This window comes from Mustela nivalis, assembly GCF_964662115.1.
Source record: "Mustela nivalis genome assembly, chromosome: 15".
NCBI lineage: Eukaryota > Metazoa > Chordata > Mammalia > Carnivora > Mustelidae > Mustela > Mustela nivalis.
Window position 1 is genome coordinate 13,935,790 of NC_139034.1, and position 13,493 is coordinate 13,949,282.

At 44.8% G+C, this 13,493-nt stretch overlaps 1 protein-coding gene across 2 annotated transcripts in view; it reads right to left on the bottom strand.

Annotated features, from left to right (window-relative positions):
* The window catches only part of FLT1 (fms related receptor tyrosine kinase 1), a 174,692-nt gene that overhangs the window by 134,633 nt on the left and 26,566 nt on the right, over nucleotides 1-13,493 (bottom strand). The window lies entirely within an intron of this gene.

Genomic DNA, 13,493 nt, shown 5'->3' on the forward strand with positions numbered 1-13,493 from the left:
GAGCTTGACTAGACTCGAAGAGCCAGGCAGGCAGAGACCGTCTCGGGCATACCACGTGCCCTGGAACCTCGCTGACTGCGTGTTCACGCAAAGCGGCTTGGTTGAATGACCTCAGTCAGCTTTTCATCTTGATCACCTGAATCATCTCAAACAGAAAAGAAAAAGAGAAAGGAGGGACGGTAAGGAGGAAGAGAGGAAGAGTGGAGAGGAAGGAGGAAGGACGCATGGATGGACGGATGGACAGATAGATGGATAGAAAGATGAAAGGAAAGCAAGATGGAAGAAAAGAAGACGGAAGGAAGGAAGGACAGACAGAAGAAAAGAAGGAAGGAAATGAAGCAGAAATGAAGGAGAAAGGAGAGGAAGAAGGAAGAAACTCTGAAGGACTACCGTAGCTCTCTCTTCTACTGTCAAGATTTTGGCCATGTCCCAAGTCCTATTATTTCCAGTTTTGCCTCTGAATCATCAAACTGTAAAATTTTGATACCCTAACATTGTCTGTCATGTTACAGAAGAGGAAACTGAGGCCCAGAAAGAAGGAGCACAGGAATACTATGAATGGCTGAGCCAAAACGGAATTCAGGATTCTTGATTCTAGATCATCTCTCTCCACCACACCAAAACCCGACTCTCCTGAATGACTCGGGAGCAACACCACCTTCAAATACCCATCCCAACGGGAGAAATGGTGGCACAGACACAGGGATAGTATGGTCTTTCTGACGGAACTCAGAAATACGGAACAACAGACTGATAAGTAATTCTCATTATTGAAATCAAGCTTAGTTCTCTCTGCTATCAATGCCAGTGATCCCTTGTTGGTATCTATGAACACCCTCCTACCCCCCGCCGCCCCGACCAAGAGCAGCCAAACCAGAGAAAGTCCTGTTTTATGGTGACTAGAGATGGAATTTCTTCCAAGGGTACAGTCGGTGAGTACAGAGGGCGCTTGGTCACACCCCTCCCCAGCCAGGACATGGGTTCCTCTAGGGAGCAGCTACCAGGCAAACATTCCTTCCAGAGTCGCGGGGAGCAGGCAGCCAAGGTTCCGTTCAGGTCGTGCGCCCACGACTCGTGCCACCACGGGACTCCCTCGGACTCAGCTTCCACATCTAGAAATCACAGCAAGCACCTTCCTGTTTCCAAACTTAACGATTTTGTCCTTCATTCACTTGGAATGTTCTGGCTGGGCACCGCGCGCAGATATCCCCCTGGGGGCCGGGCCAGGAAGGCGAATGAAGGGAGTAGCAGGATGAGAAACGGTGAGAAGGTTGGCCACTGAGAGGGTGGGGACCAGGTCTGGAAGAAGCAATCCTTGCTCATGGGAGCCAGCAGAATAGGGGCCAATATGGCTACTTTCCAGTTTTTAAAAGATAAGTAGGGAATCAGGTTTTTATGTGAACTCCAATTATTAAATATTGGCAGCCAAAACCACTCTGCCTGCCAATCAAAATGTATGTCAGCTGAATCTGGCCCCACACGCTTCCAGTTTGCAATCCTGCTCCGCACTCCACCTTCCCCCACACTCTGTTTCATCCTGCACACAAAGGTCCGAGGGGGCTGGGGCAGAAGCCCTGGCAAGGCCGTGTTGGAAAGAGTGGGGGCTTCAGCGTCACCCAGATCTGGATCCAAAGCTTGACTTGGTAACTTACAAAGTGTGCAACCTTAAGCATGGTATCGAATTTCGCCAACTTTTCTATAAAAGGAGACTTGTATTGGAATTTATTCCATTGCATTGTGAGGATGAAATGAGACCATAGATGAAATGAATCTGAGCCAGATATTAATAAATGACAGCAACACACACCCAGTCCTCAATGAATCCCAACAGGGGGAAGACCCTGAGGCATCATCTCATTTATACCCACCAAGGGAGCACCTGCCCTGTGCTTGAATACCTACACACATGGGGAACTCACCACATCCCAGGACAGGTCATTTTGGATAGCTTTAAACATTAGGAAGGAAGTGTTTCCTTCTGTCAAACTGAAATGCTTATCTTGACTTCTTTCATTCTTAGATGACACTTTTCTGCCATCTAGGTTCATAAAGACAAAGCAGCTTAGTCTCTTCCTCATATAAGAAAACTTTGAAAGAGGGGCACCTGGGTGGCTCAGTGGGTTAAATCCACTGCCTTCAGCTCAGGTCATGGTCTCAGGGTCCTGGGATCGAGCCCCGCATCGAGCCCCGCATCAGGCTCTCTGCTCAGCGGGGGGCCTGCTTCCTCCACTCTCTGCCTGACTCTCTACTTGTGATCTCTGTCAAATGGATAAATAAAATCTTAAAAGAAAAAAAAAAAAACTTTGAAAGAGACTATCCTATAGTGTCTCCTGTTTTCCCACCCAATTCTTCACTTCTTTAAACACGGCAGTTCCTTTCTTTGGTTGTTCCTTGCCAGTGGGGACAATAAAGTCCTCCAATTATTTGATGCTCACAACCCTAGGAGGCCGGTGCCCATTTTACAGAGGGGAAAATAAAGTTTAGAGAGGTTGAAAAATTTGCTCAGAGTTCCTGTTTCTTGTTGTCTGTCTTAAAGCATAAATGAAATGGTAAGATGCGCAGCACATTTATTCTGAATGCTACGTATTAACACAGTCCAAGACTGGATCCTGTGCCTGGGCCAACGTGGAGTCTATGTCAGGCTCGCTCAGTCACAGCCTCCCCTGGACGGTCCCAGGACAGATCATGGGTTTTGCAAGCCAAATGTAGTCCTTTACACTTAGCCCTGTCAAATCCCATTTTGTTAATCCTAGTTTACTGTTTAAGCCAGCTGGAAATTTTTTGGATCATGATTCTGCCACAGGATAGGTGAGTTTTGCCCCCAGATTTTGTCCGTTTGCTTAGCGTGCCCTCAATTTCCTCATCAAAGTCCAGGAGACGAGGCGAGGCTGATGCAACTGAAAAATCCCAAGTTTCTTTCTTTCATTCATTTAACAAACATTCTTGAGCACCTCCCATGTATAAGACCCTGTGCTGGGTGCTGGAACCAGCGCAGTCAGTCCTGGTCCTCCCAGAGCCGGGGAGAAGGGAGTTCTCTGTGAAAGCGGGAGGGCAGCAGAAGACCAAACCTAGTTTGGGGGAGCCTGGGGAGGTGATGTTTAACTTGGGACCTGAAGAGTAAGTCAGCTGGTGAAGGAGAGCTGGAGGGAGGTGTGGGGAGGGGACAAGTGTCCCAGGCAGAGCGTCCCTAGTCTACGTTCCTCTTACTGCTCTTTCCCATAGTGCTTTGCAATTGGCTCATTCTAACAGATTTCATTTGCCACAGCTGCAGGCCCCTCAAGAGTTAAGGGTGCCATCTCTGTCATTTCTATTCTGCCCAGCACGGCGCCTTCCACACAAAATAATTATTGCTCATTGATCCTGCCAAGTACAGGCACCGTGTTATGTCTATCACGTCATTTAATCTCTTGACAACCCGGAGAAGTAGTCCTCTTCTCATTTTGTAGGGAACAAAGCAAAGGCTCTGAAGCTTAGATCGTTTCAACAACAGCAGGAGCCATCCCAGTAACACAGAGCACACGCCCTAGGTCAAGCCCTGGGACTAAATGTTTCACAGGTACGAACTCCTGACTGTTAGAAATGGCAAAGGGCAAGAACTTCGTTGCCGTCTCTACCATGTATTAGTTCCAGGACTCCTTAGGTGAGCAAGTTGCCTAAACTTTCTGCGACATGGAGATAAAACAAGCACCATTCAGAGCACTACGGAGGAAAAGAAAACCACTACCCGGTGCAAAGAGCTTCCCGTGGTGTCCAGCAGAGTGAGACCTCAGCGTTAACCACTACTCTTACTAAGAAACTGGTGCAAAGTCAAAGACCTAGCAACTGTCAGAACAGGGATTTAAACCTAATCTGAACCAGATCATGTGGCTTCGACTACAGCTCACTGGTTGACATCTGATGAGGGAAGGCAGGGTGTTTATGGTTTTAGTAAGTCACCATTTTGAGAAGCCCCATCTGTGAGCCAAGACGATGCCAAGATAACCCAGCAAAATGCATCAGATGACAAAGCAATGAATATTTTAAATAGTAAATGAAAACGTAAGAATGTCAGAACTGTAAGAACCATAAAGATCAAAACAGACCTCTGGGTCTCCAGACAAAGGAGGCATTTCGTTACCATGGTTAAAGAAAGTTACATAATGTCAGAAATTTAAAGCCTTTTCAGCTTAAGGGGATTTCTCCTGAAAAAGTCCCTTGCTCTTCTTCTTAAAAGATCACTTAGAGGAGATTTTTAAAAGTCTTTAAAGCCATTAAGTTTTGATGGCCTGTTCTTCACACTTTTTGACTGCAGAAGGACAATGAGAGGGTATGGTCGGTTTTATTGCCTTTGGACTCTACTGCCCTGTGGAGATTTCATTGATTGTACCTCAGTCTTTAACTTCTCAAAGTCTTAGGTTGTGTCCAAATGGCTCATTCAAGACTATGTTCATTCTGATTATTTTTTCATATTTCTGTAGTCGTACTCCATGCCTTGTGATACACACTTGTACAGCAAAGCTTAGCCAGCTGGCGTGCCAACATTTTCTGGTAGGGAGACTCAGGAGTCTCAGAAAATGCTCTCTTTCTGAGGGCAGGGCCGGAACGTTTGGCAGGTACCACCAAGGGCTAAAGTCGAATTCCTAGGAATATGCTAGGTGAACACAAGTTCTGGGGCAGGGACCAAGAAGAGAAGGTGCAACACCCCTGATTGTCAATGAATCTGCCAAGAGGAGTGGCTTCTATCCCAATCACACATACATGTTCTCTACGGCCAAAGACTCTTACGATCTAATGACAAAATGTCATTAGAAACGAACTATGAAACGGCAGGGCTTGAAGATACTGAGAAGGTGTTCTATCATATTTTCACAGAGCTGGAAAGGAGAATGGATAAGAGTTAAATTACTCTTCTCTAAACTCTCACCATGTGGTCCTCATCAGCTGTCCCCAGTGACAGACAGAATGGATAATCTCCGTCATGCCTGCGCCCTAGAGGGAGTACAGAGCTGAAAGGCAGAGGGGTCTGTTTCCCAAGGAAAAACCTGCCATTCCAATCAACAGTGTCATCAGTGTATATTTTAAACCCTAGAAATATTTCTTTCTCCTTTTATACAAATTCCTCAAATGAGAAAAAAGGAAGGGAAAAAAACACAAAACAAAAAAACAAAAAAACACCATCCCAGCAAAACCTGGCCTCGCACGAAGTTTCTGATGAAGCTGTATGCCAGAGTGTTCCTAGGAATTCTTTATAGAAGATCATTTGTAGTACAATTTTGGAAATGCATACCAGGCTCAGACTGCTGCGGTTTGAGGAAGCCCACCTGTGTTTCCAAAGACCAAGAGTCCAAACTCTGTTCACCTCAATGTGTTCCTCTGTCTCCTGAGCAAATATATCAGGCAACGATGTAAAAAGAATAAGAAACACAATCTATCAGCTGACCTGGCTTCATTCTTTGCTTCCTGGTTTTGCAAGGTGACTTGGAAGTTTTCTTCACAACAACTTTGGGCTGAAGAGACTACTGGGGCAGGAATCTTAGACTGCCCCCAGACCAAAACTCTGGAAAGCCATTCTTCCTGAAAGATCCCATGTTAGAATAAATGCAAGTTTCAGAAAATAAGGGGCAGGAGCCACAAGATAGGGATAGAGATGAAGTGAGTAAGGGAGGTGTGGGGAGAAGCTCTTCAGAGGGGCCGGGGGAGGGGAGAATGGCTACAGGTTGAAAACTGACGCTTAAACCTGGAGATGACTCTAGACATTAATCCAGCAATCACAGATAATGTCATAGATTTGCCAAGAAATCCAGACCTAAAGAATTCACCCAACTAGTGTAGCTAAGAGTTTGGGTTTTGAATTTTTTCTTCCTGCAAGACGTAAACTGTTTAAGCATCTTTTTCCCTTGGTGGAGAATTCTGATGAATAGAAACAATATTTTCTCCTTCGAGTTTCACGGAAATAGGATGGTGGCTGCACTGAAATGTTTTTGGAAGCGCAGGAAGTTCGTTCAGCCTTGCGATGCCCTCCCCGCCCATCACGGATCTGGCCTGCATGGGGCGGTGCGCCCGGCTGACGCACTCCGAAGCATGAAGACATCCCCTTTCAGGTTAGGCCGGAGGGCTGACATCCTCTCTGCATGCTCCCCTACAAATACTGTTATCACTACTGTGGAAGAGATGGAAGCCACGAGGCTCTAAGTACATGGGCAGGTCACTACTCTTTCCACTGATGTCCCTGATTGTGACAATGGCTTGCTGTCTGCCCTACCAGGATGGCAAATGAGGCAACAAACACCGACCGCCCAGATGTCACCCAGCTAAGCAGTGTCCACCGAGCATGTCACGCGGGCCCCACTGGGTGTGAGAATGGGGAAGGGGCCCGATGGAGGGCAGTGTTGGGACGCAGGCTTCACAGAACCCATAGAACTGCAGGCTTCACAGAACCCAGAGAACTGCAGGCTTCACAGAACCCAGAGAACTGCAGGCTTCACAGGCACCCTCAGTAAGAGGGTCAGAGGAGTCCCTGTTATTCCTTGGAAAGACCCGGTTTTGAGCAACACTTATTCCCTACAAAAGATAAACCTGTGCTCACAAATCTATTTGGGGTCACGGTCATAGACCACAGGGACTCCCCAAATCGTAAGATCCCCCAACTTCGCTCTTTGTGCTGGCACAGAATAAGCAACAGGGCCTGGTACCTAGTAGGGGTGCAAGCCCCCTCTGCAGATGGGTCCCACTTGCCCATGGCACCTCCAGGGTCAGACCCGTTGGTGGGAAACACCATTTCAGGGCTGTGGTGGGCAGAACACACAGCTGCGGTACAGAGCCAACAATAGGAGGACAGGGCTTACCCCACTACTGAGTTCTCTGCAGACCTCTGTTTTAGAAGTGGTGTGCCAAAAACACCATAGTGCGGGGCACCTGAGTGGCTCAGTCAGTTAAGTGTGTGCCTTCGGCTCAGGTCATAATCTCAGGATCCTGGGATAGAGCCCCATATCGATCCCTTGTTCCATGGGGAGCCTGCCTCTCTCTCTCCCTCTGCCAGCTATTTCCCCTGCTTATGCTCTCTCTCTCTCTCTGTCAAATAAGTAAATAAATAAATAAAAAATTAAAAAAAAACAACAACAACAACCATAGTGCTTCTATAACTGGTGCTCTTTTCCTTTTTTTTAAGAATTTATTTATTTATTTGACAGACAGAGATCACAAGCAGGCAGAGAAGCAGGCAGAGAGAGAGGAGGAAGCAGGCTCCCCGCTGATCAGAGAGCCTGATGCGGGACTCGATTCCAGGACCCTGAGATCATGACCTGAGCCGAAGGCAGAGGCTTAACCCACTGAGCCACCCAGGTGCCCCTGGTGCTCTTTTCCTAAATAAAAAGTACAGATAGGACCTACCTTGTCTAAACCAGGTTAACACTTTCATACATTTACCTGTTTAAACTTTGATCAGTTTGAAATTTTAAACATATTTATTCTGAGTTCCACAATAAGACACACATTTCACATCAGACCCTCTGAACTTCTGTTTCCACCTTACATACATGCGCGCACACACAGACACGCTTATGTCTTTTACCTGTATGTGGGTATGTGTGTGTGCATATGTGTGTAAGATAGAAACACAAGTTTTATTTAAAAATGCTTCCTCAGGGCACCTGTGTGGCTCAGTGGGTTAAGCCACTGCCTTCAGCTCAGGTCATGATCTCGGTGTCCTGGGATCCAGTCCCGCATCGGGCTCTCTGCTCAGCGGGGAGCCTGCTTCCTCCTCTCTCTCTCTTCCTGCCTCTCTGCCTATTTGTGATCTCTCTCTGTCAAATAAATAAATAAAATCTTAAAAAAAAAATGCTTCCTCAAACAATACTTACCCTTACCTATTGTGATATACTTGGATATTTTCCATTCTATTCTGCTCTTCCTTTGTTAACGCTGACTACAATCCATCAATTTGATTCCACAGACCATTATCTTGTTGGGATGTACATTTTTTTTTTTAAGATTTTACTTATTTATTTGACAGAGAGAGATCACAAATAGGCAGAGAGGCAGGCAGAGAGAGAGGAGGAAGGAGGCTCCCCACTGAGCAGAGAGAGCCCAATGTGGAGCTCAATCCCAGGACCCTGGGATCATGACCTGAGCCGAAGGCAGAGGCTTTAGCCCACTGAGCCACTCAGGCGCCCCAGGATGTACATTTTTTAAAGCCCTAGTCAACTTGATACACAGAGAGAGCTATCTCTCTCTCCCATGTCGCATGAGCTAGAACACAGCAGTGGAACAGTGTGTATGCAGATGGCCCCAATTGGGCTCTGTTCCCCACAAGTGACAACACAAATTTCTCTGGGATGGGGATTTGTGGCTCTAAGGTCCATCGCTCAGAAAAACACTCTGCCACCAGCTTAACCTATCATTCCTCAAAAAGAAAAAAAAAAGAAAAAAGATGCTGAATCTGAAATTTAAAAAATTTTTAATAACTAATATATATTCTAAAAAATTAAAATAACAATTAGTTTAATAGTTTGAAGGCCCCGGTAGCTGGAACTTGAGTGGAGTGGGAATAGCTAGGGATCGGACCTAGATCCCCAATCTGGCTTGTCATTTTCTTAGTTCTGTCTTCTGAAGGTCACAGAGGCTGTTCTCTTGTATATAAAATGGAAGAAATAATACCAACATAGTTTATCTCAGAGATCATTATGTAAAAGCGCTTTAGGAAAATCTGTACAAGTGAGAACACAAGACCCTTCTCAGAAGGTCTGTGTCTCCACCACCCAGCCAGGGAGAGCTTTCTCTCATTTACATGAAGACATGATGATTGTTTTCTCCCAGGATACCTGGAAAACACTTTTTAAAGAAACCTCTATGCCCAACATGGGGCTTGAACTCATGACCCCACCATCAAGAGTCCCTCTACCGACTGAGCCAGGCAGGCACCCCGCCTTTCCCAGAATATCTGAGTCGACAGAACCTCTACTACTTTTCAGTGATGTACCTAGTGGGTCTGATAGTTCTGGGGTTTTTTGTTTGTTTTTTTTACCTAAAATGAAGCTGCTATGCACATCTTAGCAGTTTGACACAAATGAGAGAACAGTGGAGGAAAATCTGTAGGGAAAATGCCGCAACCCCTTTCCTTTCATAGACTCAGAGAGAAAAACAATCAGGCAAAGAAAAGCAGAAAAAAAGAGACAAGTTTCTCTTAGGGGAAGAAGTAGAGGATACTCACCCAATAATCTCTCTCTCTCTCACACACACACACACACACACACACACCCATTTCTTTCCCCTTTTCAATTATTATTTTTTAAGAGAAGACGTTCTACTTTAAAGAGCCCTGAAAGGCTTGGTTGTGGAGGGAGGAGGAATTCAGGCTGACTTCACCGTGTGGGGAGCTCAGCATGCTAAGTTCAAGGTCTTCCTAACTAAACCGGAGACGCTGACAAGATAGCACAGACTTCGGAGATGCCATTAAAAACTCTTCTGCTCAATTTTCTTACTTTGTGGCCACAACTCATATATTACAAAACTAATTTCAAAGAAATCCTCCCACTTTTAAGAAAGGCTGAGCTGCCGCCAATTTCTCATGTATACCAGAGGGTCAGAAAAGCCACGCTAAAGCATTCGTTCTCTCCGAAGGGGATAAACACCACCTAAGGAGGCCTTACATTACTATTCATCTAGAAATCTCTCTGTTTTGCAATTAGCAAAGCATGGAGGAGTGCTTTACAATCTGTTTTTCTTTATGACCCAGAATTCTGCAGCTGTAGTTATGGGGAGATTCCATTCATTTTGCTAAGCAATTTTCTAGAACGTATACAGTATTTTTTCAGGTACTGCCATTTATCAAGAACAAGCCAAGGGTATACCAAAAGAGGGGGATGACTGTCTTCCCATCAGTGTAATTCAGGGACACAGAGCTCTACTTGGCTATGGGTACAAGCCGCCCAAGCACCCGTCCAGAATTCCGAGGGTCTCTGACTCCTCTTCCTCACCCACCGTGACGCAACCGCTCACCACGGCCAACTGAATCCCTCCACCCCTTTTCAATTCCCCTTCTCGCCTTCCCCACAGCTCTCAGAGTAACCTCGGACCACAGCTCCCTGGCATCAATGCGCACAACAGCCCCATCCCTGGTCTTCCCACCTCTGCCTTCCCCTCTCTGGATCTCCTTGTGCCACTGAGACTCTCAAAGGAAAAATCTGACTACCTTACTCTGCGGCTAATAGTTTTGCTGTCGCTCCCCCTTATAGCTTCAACGTGAAATGGATCTTAGGTTCCTCACTTGTAAAATGAAGAGAGACATGCTTTCCGGGGTTGTTGTGGGAATTCAATGGCATAATGTAAACAAAACCATTTGTTGAAACGAAACTTCTTACAAATGTAAGACGTTATTACATTAAAGGAAATGGTAATTTACCAGAAAATTCAGCAATTAAAGTGGTTAAACATAATTACTTGAATAATTAAATTGATGTAATGTTATTATGTCAGAGGCTTGGTGGACTTTATAAAAGCTGTAATGCCAAAGCAGTGAGGTTGATTTCTCTGTACATCACATATCAGATGCGATGTCCGAATCACTGCTCAGGTGGGAAATGTGCCCATTACCCAGCAGGCCGTCAACGATGTCTAGATGATAGTTTGGTTATAATTCACGTGCTAGCTCTATACAGACAAAGCTATACAGCCCTGATTCTTTTTCTTGGAGCCCCATCAGACTACAAATCTAGGTCTTTTTCAAAAGATTAATCTAACACTGTTTCTCCAGTTCATGGAAAGCAAAGTGAAAAGCCAATACATCCACAGATGTTTATCAGGGCAGAAACTCTCCAAACAGAACAATGAGCTCTGAAGTAAATATTCAACAGTAATAAGTAAGTGATAACCAGTTAGCACCTAGTGAGTAAAGCAGCTGTGTATCAGGACCTGGTCGGAGTTTTATTAACACTAGAGACAATTGTGAGTCATGGGGGACAAGTTTTGTGCTCCTGAATGAAATTAAACTTGCAATGTAGTAAGTATTCAATTAAAATGGAAGCATAAGACCAACTTTTTTGGGGTGCCTGGGTGGCTCTGTCGGTTAAGGATCTGCCTTCAGCCCAGGTCATGATCCCAAGGTCCTGGTATTGAGTCCCAGATCCGGCTTCCTGCTCAGTGGGGAGCCTGCTTCTCTCTCTCTGTCTCTGCCTCTCTCTCTGTCTCTCATGAATTTTTTTTTTTAAAAGACCAACTTTTTTTTTAAAGGAATTGATACAATAATGAAAACATGAAATTCATAAAATGTTAGGCTATTTGAAAAAGTTACCGTTGCTTATAAATTATATCACAGCTCCCTTGGACTTTAGGAGAGTGTGTTTTGAGATCAACAGCACTATCGGGAGAGACCACAAAACCAGCATTACTACTCAGGGCCCAGTTCAACAGGCATGTAGAAGGTAAAAGTGAAGATAGCTGAACATTGTTTTTTAGGAAAAAAAGATAAAAGAGATTTTTTTGTTTGTCCGTTTTTTACTCATTTAAGTATTTGATTTGAAAGTCAGACTCTGATAAACCCACAGGAGACAGTTTTATGAGACTTTTAGTATGAATGAATTTTTCCCTCTTTCCCCTTGAGAGCTGGGAATAAAAGTGTTTTCTTTCCTCTGCTAGTGCCAGAAAGAATATAACATACTATGTGGAACTAGAAAAAGAGAACAGATGGCTGAGTTTTTTATTTGTTTCACCACTATCAAACTTGGTGTCTGCTTTCTCCCCGAGCTGCAGAAGTAGCTGTCTGGAGGTCTGTCCGGCTCTGCACCTTTTGCACCCTACCCATTTCCTGCCTACCACCCTCGCTTCCCTCCTATGGACGTGGGCTGACTTCCCCAAGCCAAGATCCCAGGCCGACCTCCCCCTCGGACTTTCAAGCACATTGGCTATGTTCCTATGATGAAGCACTGCTAGTAAGTTGTAATTGACCCCCATCCCCGACCCTGGAGAAGTGCAAAATGTAAAAACAGGAGTTTGGAAGAAACGAATGCAGAAAAAGTGGCTTGGTCTCAATCAGGCTGATAAAAGCTAAAAAAGAGGTTTCTGACAGCACCCTAAGCTGTTCCACTGTCTCCTAAAACAGGAGCTCTGAATCTGGATTTTTTTTTAAGATTTTATTTATTTACTTGACAGAGAGAGATCACAAGCAGGCAGAGTCAGGCAGAGAGAGAGGAAGGGAAGCAGGCTCCCTGCCGAGCAGACAGCCCAACGAGGGGCTTCATCCCAGGACCCTGGGATCATGACCTGAGCTGAAAGCAGAGGCTTTATTTAACCCACTCAGCCACTCAGGTGCCCCTGGATTTTTTTTTTTTTTTTTAGATTTTATTGAGTTATGACAGAGAGAGACAGTGAGAGAGGGAATATACACACGGGGAGCTGGAGAGGGAGAAGCAGGCTCCCAGGGAGCCTGATATGGGGCTCAATCCCAGGACCCTGGAATCATGACCTGAGCCAAAGGCAGATGCTTAATGACTGAGCCACCTAGGCACCCCTGAATTATGGGTTATTATACGTTACCCTTGGGTGAAACACTATCTAGTTGCCTTACTTCAAAAAATAAAGAAAGAATCCTGCCAAAACACAATTCTGTGGTTTTGCCTTCTATGGGAAGTCTCACTGGGAAATAGACCCACCATATTGTATATTTAGGCTACTGACACGGGTGGTGGCTTGTCCTGTTTTTTGGTTTTTCAATTTGATTTTGTGCCTGAGGTGCCTACTAACTTTGCTTTTTGTTGTCTAGAGCCTCAGGGGTTTTTTGGGTTGTTTTTTAAAAATCCCATTTAGTAAGCTTTGGAAATTGGCTGGAACTGATAAACCAGGAAGAACAAAATGACAGGCCATTTTCCTTATTCTTTCTTGGGCATCCATTTCTACCATCAATTGATATTTCCTTAAGGATTTTGCATTTCTTCCCTCTGAGTACCACTTCATATGTTCATTTTTTTTTTTTTTAAAGATTTTATTTATTCGGCAGAGATCACAAGTAGGCAGAGAGGCAGGCAGAGAGAGAGAGGAAGAGAAGCAGGCTCCCCGCTGAGCAGAGAGCCCAACGCGGGGCTCGATCCCAGGACCCTGAGATCATGACCTGAGCCGAAGGTAGTGGCTTTAACCCACTGAGCCACCCAGGCGCCCCATATATGTTCATTTTTTAAGGAGTGAAAAAGAGTACCATAAAAACAATAATTGGAAAATGATTCGTTTTTGCCTTTTGCCCTTTCTACAATATAAGGTTACATGCCAGTTCTTATGTCATTATAATAGTTGCTTAATGAACATGAAATACAACAACATTATTGGAACCAACTCTGTAACATTCAAGGGATGTTAGCAGCATTACATATTTAAATCTGGTAGAAAAAGCAGTATTTTACAATTGTGACATTTAAGTGAATGCAGTTGTGCTGAAGGACAAAAAAAAATCTTATATTCTGTTTTGCTCTTCTAGATAATTAAGACATAGAACTAAAATCTTGTCATTCATTTATTCATCCAGCTATGCT